The 9763-nt window shown below is 40.9% G+C and overlaps 1 long non-coding RNA gene across 2 annotated transcripts; it reads left to right on the forward strand.

Moving 5' to 3' along the window:
- Nucleotides 1-7467: 7467 nt before the first annotated feature.
- Nucleotides 7468-9486, forward strand: LOC308302233. 2 transcript variants are annotated; one of them, XR_013962938.1, is made up of 4 exons: nt 7468-7806; nt 7994-8550; nt 8664-8792; nt 9131-9486. It is a non-coding gene; the product is annotated as an uncharacterized lncRNA (long non-coding RNA). The 2 variants fall into 2 exon arrangements; XR_013962939.1 differs by lacking the exon at nt 9131-9486 and having other exon boundaries at nt 8664-8882.
- Nucleotides 9487-9763: the final 277 nt, after the last annotated feature.

A 9763-nucleotide genomic window follows, 5' to 3' on the forward strand; every position in this document is an offset into this window, starting at 1 on the left:
CTGATGAGCATCCAGCGCTTTGTGAATGTACTTCATCGCCACAGGTGGGCACAGATAGGTCAAAAGGGCGAGAGGGCTCTGATAGTGGGACTGTGGGTTGTGTCTTTCTTAATGACTTGGCCTTCAATCATCCCCACTGGAAGGATGAAAGATGGACACTTTTTCTGCAGCAGACCACCCAGAATAGAAGGGCAGACCCTGGCTGCTGCAGTGCTTGAGCTATTGTTGGGTTTCATTGTGCCTTTCTCTGTCATGGCGTCTTTCTACGTCTGCCTTTACCGGAAGGTGAAAGAGACTGCTTTGTCCAGCAACAAGCGAACAAGCCAGCTGATCTCCAGGATCATCATAACCTTCCTTGTGCTCTGGGTTCCATCACACGTTGTCGGCATCGTGGGAATAGTGGGAGCTTCACTTCGTATGTCACAACCTGCTGTAGCGTATAAACTGGAACGCTTCACGGACGATTTTGCGGTGAGAATAGTTCACGTTTTCCCCTTGTTCAGTTCAGTCATAGACCCATTTCTCTATGCCTTTTCGTTTCGGAACATTTTGCCAAAGAGTAAAGAGAGTCAGACTGAAGATGCTGTCGTGCAAACTAACAGTGTTGTATGATATGTGCAATACGAACAATCGCAGTTTGTTTAAATCAGAGTTTTGGTTACATACATTATGACTGTTATAGTTGTTTTGCCATGTACAGTATTGCAGTAAATTGATAAACAAGTACTTGCAACAACATTGTTGCATAGGAAGGGAAGGTTTAAAACGTGAATGGACAAAGAAAAGTATAAAACAATTGAACCATGCCATGCATTGCTATTATGTTGTACAAGTGTTTTTCAAATGGAGTTACAGTATGTTCACCCCTGGTACAGGGTACAGATAAGGGTGAGAGGGCTCATGGTAATATGTGAGATAAAATGGAAAATATAAGATATCTGTAAAGTGGTAAACCAAATTAAATGACTAGATGACTTTAGATAACTGTATTGAATAAAAAGCAATATACACATTTTCACATCCATTGTACATATTGACATCAAAACTGGACTTACCGGAATGCAATGGCCACACCTTTAAATAAATCTGCCCAGGAGGCACTAAATACACATTTTCCCAACATTTTCTTTGAAACATTTGAGGACCACTGCTCTAAGTAATGTGTTGTGTGGTGTCCTGCATTGTCTTGTTGTTCTGACTTTGAGGTTCTGTTTTCTCTGTATTTTACGTGACATCTTGTGTCACATTGTGACAATATAGGTCCCTGGCCTGAACCATCTGAAACCATCTCTTATATCTGTACACCATAACCACACCCAAACCTCGCTCTTATCCCCTTATCCTCATCACCTGTCTCCACATTAGAAGACAAGGGGACAAAAGACTGACTTCATGGAGATTCCTGAGTCAGTAATCGGTCTATAGGGGACCCAGCAGGAGACTCTTTGAGTCTCATTCCAGAGACTCCACTAGTCATCAAAATATTGGCTTAGGAATCAAATGTTACAAAAACAATCTCCATGGATTCAAGGCTTCATGGGGTGTGTAATTGATAGAAAATAAGTACTTTTTTGGGTGAACTACTCCTTTAACTCAAGACTTTTATTTAATAGAGCCATATTCTAACTTGCTCTCAGACGGAGGTTAGAATTCTGTAAATATAGGCCTACCTATTGTTTCTTTTGGTAATGCTCCTTTTAGCATAGCTTGTTAAATTGCCATACAGTTTTTCAAAGTGTTAATGTTTTCAATCAATCAATCAATCAATCAATCACTTAAGATAATAATAAATAATAATCTTTATTGTTCCTGAAGGGATATTTGTCTTCACAAGTCTGTTCAAACACACATAACCATATAATGCAAAACAACATATCACAAAGACAAATCATTAGGTCCCCACTGTACACAGAAAGCCATCCTATCGTGAGGCAGTTTGTTTAGTGCTGCGATGGCTGAGGGGACAAAACAAACCTTTTGTCACTTCAGGGTTCTGTATCTTCATCCTGATGGCATGTGGTCAAAGTAGTGATCAGAGGATGATGATCAGTGTCATTTGTTACTGAAAGTGCTAAGCGTGTGACGGTTATTGTTTATATCAGCAAGTATGGGAGTGGGAGGTCTGATGATCTAAAGCCCCCAAAAAGCATATTTTGTTTCTTTATGGACCCATTAAAATTGGCAAAACATAGGGGACCAGAAATGACAGCAGAACCTGCAGCACACACTATGTTATCAGTGATTCTCAACATTTATCATGTCAAGGACTCCCAAATGTAAATGTATGTGTGCGGACCCCCATCTGAAAATGTATTTCTCTGCACTTATCTTTCTCTCTATATAGCACATGCATTGTCTTATTAACACACTGTTTAACACCTGTGCAGAGAGATTCACTGAAAACCACTTCCTCTTGCAAACGCTGCACTATCGTACAGCCCGGTTTAAAGTGCTGACATTTCACCTTTTAGCTAATATAGCCTGCCTTATTTCTCAGGGGATAATTGGAATTTTGACCATCAGGTCAAACTTCATGTCAGATCCTGCATGTGCCTAATAGGTGCTGAGGGTTTGGTGAGAGTCTAAGACAGGCAGAACTCATTTTAGGGTCCGTTTGTACCGCTACAACAAGTTAATACAAATCATTCATGATTTAAGATTCTACGTTTCTTGTGTCTCTGAGTCTTTGCTTTTGAGGTTGTGCTGGTAGATTTCCACAACACCTTCTATGAAACAAGAGGAAAGCAGAATCCATGATTGAGCCCTCATCTATTGCTCTTTTGTTTCTCAAGCCACAAATGAGATCAAGGTGATACAAAAAGGAGATCTCAGGTATTGCTCCTGTTTCTCCTCTATTTCTGGGGAGCAACATGCCTCAGATGGAAGCTCTGATGAGCTATACAGGAGAGCTCAATAATGTCTCAAATATTGCTCAATTCATCTGGATTGTTGCGTCTCAAACTTAGCTCCAAGTGATATAAAAATAGCTTTCAATATAATCTCATTTAAAGCTCAATTAAGGCTTTTTGTTACATCTCAGGTCTGTCTCAGAATGACCACTGTTGAGCTGTAAAAGAGCTCTCAAGATTATCTCATTTAAGTCACATTAAAGACTCAGATTGGCCAGTATATAGCTATAAACGATGCAGTCTTCAATCATTCTCATTTGATCATGCATTTGTGTTTAATGCTCATTTTAATTCACTTGCTTTATTTATAGCATATTCAGAAAATGTCTTAAGTATATATCATTCTAGCTAGTACAAGCTCTCGAATGATACCAACAATTAGATAAATTATGTCTCAATTTTATCACATACAGAACCAATCTCATGCCAATTTAAGAATGTTAAAAGCAATGTATCAGATAGTTTATTAAGATAAAGTATAGAACTTACAGAAACGTTATCTAATGAAAACTAAGGGTCTGCATCAATAGAATGCTAATTTGGGGGATAACCATTATAAGTTAGTTACATTTTAAGATATTATTACTACTACATGAGTTTCAACAATTTATGCAGCATGACTAAAACTTCAACTTTGCCCTACATTTGTCACATGCCTTTTATAGCGCCACCAGCAGGCCGACTTACGTAATACATATTTTCTTATATTACTCCTTCAAATTTCACACAAATCGCTAGTCATGTGATCAAGACTGATCAGTTAGATCTTTCTTAGTCTTATCCCGTCACGTAAAAATGCTTTAGTCGATTTCTAACCCTTCTAAAAGAGCTAGCTCGGGTTCTAGGGGACGCACAGACACATGGCAAAAAGATTCTTGATCAGCTCGCTGAGACGAACGCGTTGATGTATGACCCCTAGAGGGCTAACCCTAATTCTAACTTTAGGGGCCGTTCTCTCGGCACAGGAGTGTCGTATAGAGGAGTTACACACACACACACACACACACACACACACACACATACACATGTTCGTCTCTGCGAGCTGAACACGCCAGTATAAGGTTCATCCCACACAGACACTCCTGTGAGGAGATAGCTTTCTCTGGCCTGGCATTCAATGTGCTCTAACGTTTATAGACTCTATGACCCTTAGTCAAATTGGAGATCCCAGGGAAGAAAGGTCATAGGAGGATAACCAAGACATCCACACGTTCGTCTCGGAGAGCTCTACAACATATCTCGGAACCAAGGTCTGATGTCGCATCGTCTTTGACTTATAACGCGAAATAGCTGACCCTAGGGTTAGCTATTTCGTGTTATAAGTCCGAAACCATCATGTGTCAAGGGCGCATCTTTTAGTATGTTGAATAGCTCACCGAGACGAACACGTGGAGGTGTGTTTTATTTCTGTGCGACATTCCTAGGATTAAACTAGGGTTAGCCTCCTTTGAATTACTATAAAATCACGATAGGATATTAGGGTTACTGAATGTCGACCTGAGGCTTAAAATGACATGCAGACATGAGAAAAAAATATATCGGAGCACCTACCAACTCGTAATACCCAAAACACACCAGGAAGTGGCAGTTTTGAGACACTTCCTGTTTGCGCATTGGAATAAAACCTGCATATTCTGACTCAGCGCATGTGATTTAGGGGGGGTAGCCAGAATCCTGGAGCAGAACAATACCAGTAAGACTCCCTAACCAGGAGATAAGCACATGTATGATCGGCTACTTTTGACTTTTTGGCAGTGGCGCCAGGGGGTCCCTGGGGGTCCCTGGAGCTCCAGGGGTCTCTGGAGGGGTGGAGCTTGTGGATTGGCAGGCAAGGAGTGTGTGTGCAAAGTTTGGCATGGATAGGGGCAACGGTTGTGGAGAAGGGCAAAAGTGTGGTGTGCCGTGATGTGGACGGACGGACGGACAGACGGACAGACGGACAGGCAGACAGACTGCCAGTGAAGGTTTTGATAGTAACTGCGACCTAACGGTCGCAAAAATGGCCTCTCAAAAATGTTACCAATGCCATTGTAAGCTTGTAGATCTGCTCTTTTCAAAGATTCTGCATAATGAGTACTTTCTACTTTTGCACTTTAAATACATTTTCATACCAACAGTTTTGTACTTTAAGTAAATTTAGAATGATTTGTTACAGAGTATTTCTACATGCAGTATTGACAAAAATAGTATTTTTTCCAATGATGTATAGGCCTAACACTTTATAGTATGTTTATTATAATTATAATAGTTATAACTGAGATACCTTGTAGGGTAGGGAAGGGGGCTACAACATATATTGTATATTTATGTATAAAATTGTGTAAAATCACATTGTGCATTCAATACTGCTATAATAATAATGCTATTAAAATATATACTTTTTTCTTTTTTTTCTTTCTTAAAATAAATTATATATTTATATATATCCTATATCTTTCCCCCCCCCCCTTTTTTAGGGGACCCCCTGCAGTATCCCCGCGGACCCCCTAGGGGTCGCGGACCCCCTGTTGAAGACCCCTGATCTGATCTGATCTGATCAGATCTAATCTTTAGATAAGTGTACAGTAGTTCATGAAAAACAATGCATTATTGCTTCAGCAGCAGTCAGTCAAAGGGTTAATTGCCCAAACAACAACTGGGAAGGATGAGAACAGTGACATCACATATTGCTTTGATCTAGCAGGAAACAGAGCTCTGTAGGAGGCGGGGCATATCCTTATTATTATACTTTCTCAGAGGAAACATTTGCTGCTCATTTGCTGCTCATCTATTGCTCCTCAAGACAGAGAGGAGCTATTGGAACGACTTGGAACTGGTTTGAACCAGTCTGGGCTGGCTGCCATTTTGAACCTCAGTCAGTCAGTGCTGAAGAGAAGAACAACCAGGAGTTATATGCTCTCATGGACTTTATCCTTTTTAGGTAGGTGAAACAACATAGCCACTGGATAAAGTAACCTACATGTACTGTATGTTACTTAAGAATGTTGTCTGCAGTGTTTTTGTACAAAGTGTGTATTTTTCTGAAAGGTTCATCCAACCAGTACAACTAAGCTAATGCCAACGCTAGCTAATGCTAACACTAGCTGATGCTAACGTTTTTACAGTAGACTACATCCTAATGGAACTGAATGTTCAAAATGTGTAAGATAAGCTTCCCTTTTGATAGAAGTGGACGTTTTTTTATTTTGTATTAACAGAAGGTGCTTTGCTGTGTATTTGTGCACAGCTTGCAGCCTGTTGTGTGGTATTGTGGCTAACAGAGCCAAAGTTAGCTAGCAGCTGTTCAATACTGTGTGTGTGTGTGTGTGTGTGTGTGTGTGTGTGTGTGTGTGTGTGTGTGTGTGTGTGTGTGTGTGTGTGTGTGTGTGTGTGTGTGTGTGTGTGTGTGTGTGTGTGTGTGTGTGTGTGTGTGTGTGTGTGTGTGTGTGGTATTTGTGGCTAATGTTAGCTAGCAATGGTAGTAGAGTATACAAATGGAACCAAATTAACCCTAACAGGTCCATCTGGTTCCATTTGTACAGTTCTAGGGGAGTTATGGATGATGGGGGATCATGGCCATATGCATACTAAAAACAGGGGGTCCTTTAAATAAAAAAACAGTTTGAGAACCAGTTCTTAACTAGAAATACTGTTCATACAAAACAGTGTGGGCTCATATGGGCACAAATATATACCCCTGTGCCCCTGCCTTTGTACTGTTGGTATTTTTTATTTATTTTATATTTTTGAGGAGAATATCCTTGGTCTATCCTATGAAGTTTTGGTATAATATACTGGTCTCAAGCCCACTTGTTGTTATTTATATCCTGTGGCACTTGTTGGTGGTGATGTCACCAAGAACACTGCTTCTCATAATTAATGTAATCAGTGATCCTGTTGACTGTTAACCACTTAAGCCCCCCAAATAATCATATTTGAACTGGGGACCCCCCAAAATAGTCATATTTGAACTGGGGACCCTCCACCCTGACAAGCACTTGGAATGCAGTGAGCTTGTAGATCTGTTATTTTCACAATTGTTGCCTCTTATATCATTTGACAATTTGGGCAACGTTTGACCAGTTTTTATATAATTTGTTTACTTTTAATGTTATAACGGTCTTTTCTTTCCTTTGTTCCCCTGTTCTTTTGAGGTATTAGAAATGTGGTTCTCAACCTTTGGGTCGGGACCCCCAGGGGCGTCCCTAAATTATTTTGGGGGGTCCCCTGATGATTGGCTAATCATTGTTTTCTCAACAGTAAACAAACCAACAAACTTTAAGTGTATAGAGGGTATTTGCACATTTCTAAAGTGACAATTTAAGGACTTTTTAATACCTCTAAAATGACAGACTAAACATTGGGCCAAATGATCAAATATTAGACTCAGAGATTGTGAAAATAGAAGATCTACATGCTCACAAAGCCTCGCAATGCGAGGCGTTGTGAGCATGTAGATCTGCTAGACTTTCACAATAGAACAGTGTTATACAAAATGTACTGTCCCAACTCTTAGTGCTCGTCAGGGTGGGGGGTCCCCAGTTAAAATATGATTATTTTTGGGGTTGTGGCCTGAAAAGTTTGAGAACAACTGCAGTACGTGACAGCAGAGTTAGTACCAGACGCTAAATAAGTAGGCTACTGGCAGCAGTGCGCAAAAGCACTTCATGTTGTTTGATCCGGCACGCAATATTTATTTATAATATCTCTTTTACATTACTCTTAACACAAATGATCCCCTCTTGCTAATCACATGTTATTATAATCACTCCTGTTATGTCAACATGCTAGATTCAGTGAGGCTCACTGAAACTAGCCTTTCTCAGCTCCAGTGCAGACAATGGGGACTGATGACACCACCATTTTGCAGCCGTGTCCTGCCCAAAGGAACAGAGCTGACCTGACTCATCTCGCTCAGGTAAGATTTGCAGATGACTGTTTGAAATGGAGATCAAGATGGTGATTCTGATAAAGGGGGCAGCAGGGGGGTAAATGGCAAAGTACAATTGCGGAGAAGTATGGGGGGCATGGTTTACATTTGTGCTACTGTAAATATATTTGGCCACCAAATCCCTGTCCCCCCCCTTTTCCCCCCTCCCACTTAGATGATTGAAAACATTCTGATGGCCAAACCTGGAGGAGAGAGGATCATTACAGAGTGTCAGAATCCCCTGTCAAAACCCAGTGTTGTGAGGCCATCGCACTGATGAACCATACAACTGATGAAGCAATCGTCGAGGAGAAGATGAAACACACCTTCACCCATCGCCAAGCAATGGTTCATGACCCAGTGAAGTCCTCTGAAATATTCACCACCTTTCCAAGATTTCTTGACATTGCGGGAATGGTATGTATTGCCTTAAAGTCGAACTGAAATGAAAAATGACTTTAAACAGATCACAGCCCTGGTCATAAGGTGAACCTATTAAAAATGTATGCCATGTTGTCGTCTGTATTCCATCTTGTCTGCAGATGGAGCAGAATTTCAGTCTGATGTTTGGTGATGACATCGCTGCATCGCTGCCCCTTTTCCAAGTTCCTGGAAAAGGGGCCTACTCGCTACAGGCAGAAAGTCCTTGAACAAAGCCATGGCCTCACCCAGACAGGCGACCTTGAAGATCTGCTTCATAAAGCTGAATCCCAACAGGACAACTGGAAAATGGTATGCTGGAATTAAATGACTAATACTAATGGAAGAGGGAATTGGTTTCGAAACCAAAATGAAGAGATTTTAGTAAAAATGTCTGGTTTTTTTTCTCTCCCTTGTATTTTCAGGATGGGACAGTGAGATGTCCTCCATCTTGCCTTATCCACCTCATGCCACCCTCACCTCAAGGCCGCAACAAGAGACCAGGGAAGCTCTCAGCCCGACAAGCCATTGACCACCTTGTGAAGTTCATCTAGGTAAGGTTATAGTTCAATTAAAGTTTAAGATGGCTCACTGTTCTGTCCCTAATAGTCACCCTTAAAACTATACTTTTGTGAAATCATGCGATAACCAGCGACTGCCCTGTGATAATTGTCTGCTTTCGCCCCCCACAGATCTATCCCCATCAGCCTGAGATACACCGATATGAATATGTTTATTTATTTTACATTTAGCAGAATAAAGATAAGGCAGAATGTTGTTGGTTGCATTTTGTGGCAAGAAGTGATTCTGGTGGCTATCTCATAAAGTTGGGGCTCTAAACTGCAAACATATTAATTGTAATAACATGACTAATGAAGTTCTCTTGTCACAGACTGGGACCAGTGTCGAGGGGCATCTGGACAGCATCACGAGAGTCGTCAACCCTATCTACTGGCTGTGGGGACCCAGAGGTGTACCATACACAAATACTTCATTGTGATTGACAAACGTGCAATCCCGTGTAAGTCACCAGACTCCCTTGCCTCTTTCGACACGCTTTTTAAAAATCATTTCGTCTTCGCTACCTCGTACAACCGGGATCTGGCTAATGTCTACCACTTCTTGCAAAGTGCTGTTTACCAGATAGATGCTGCTACCACCAAGGTCAATCCCAGGGTCAAATAAATGAGAGCTCGGATGCTGCACTGATTATTATTTTTATTTTGTTTTTATTTATTTAATACTTTTGAGATTATATTGTATCCTACCGGTTGGGTCCCCTACCAGAGACTCCCGGCTCTTGATTCTGCACTGATTTCTGATACTTTTGAGATGGTTTTGAGGGTTCTGATGCTAAACTGAGAAGATTTATTTTGAGGGCTCTGATGCTGCACTGAATTTTAATACTGAAAAGTATATTGTTATCTGAGTGCTCTGATGATGCACTGATTTGATACTGAGATGTTTTGTTTTATTTGTAAAGTCCCTCAGGCCAATGCCAACTCACTAACAACGCACTTGAAGT

The sequence above is a fragment of the Nannobrachium achirus genome, assembly GCF_963921795.1.
Source record: "Nannobrachium achirus genome assembly, chromosome: 2".
Lineage (NCBI taxonomy): Eukaryota > Metazoa > Chordata > Actinopteri > Myctophiformes > Myctophidae > Nannobrachium > Nannobrachium achirus.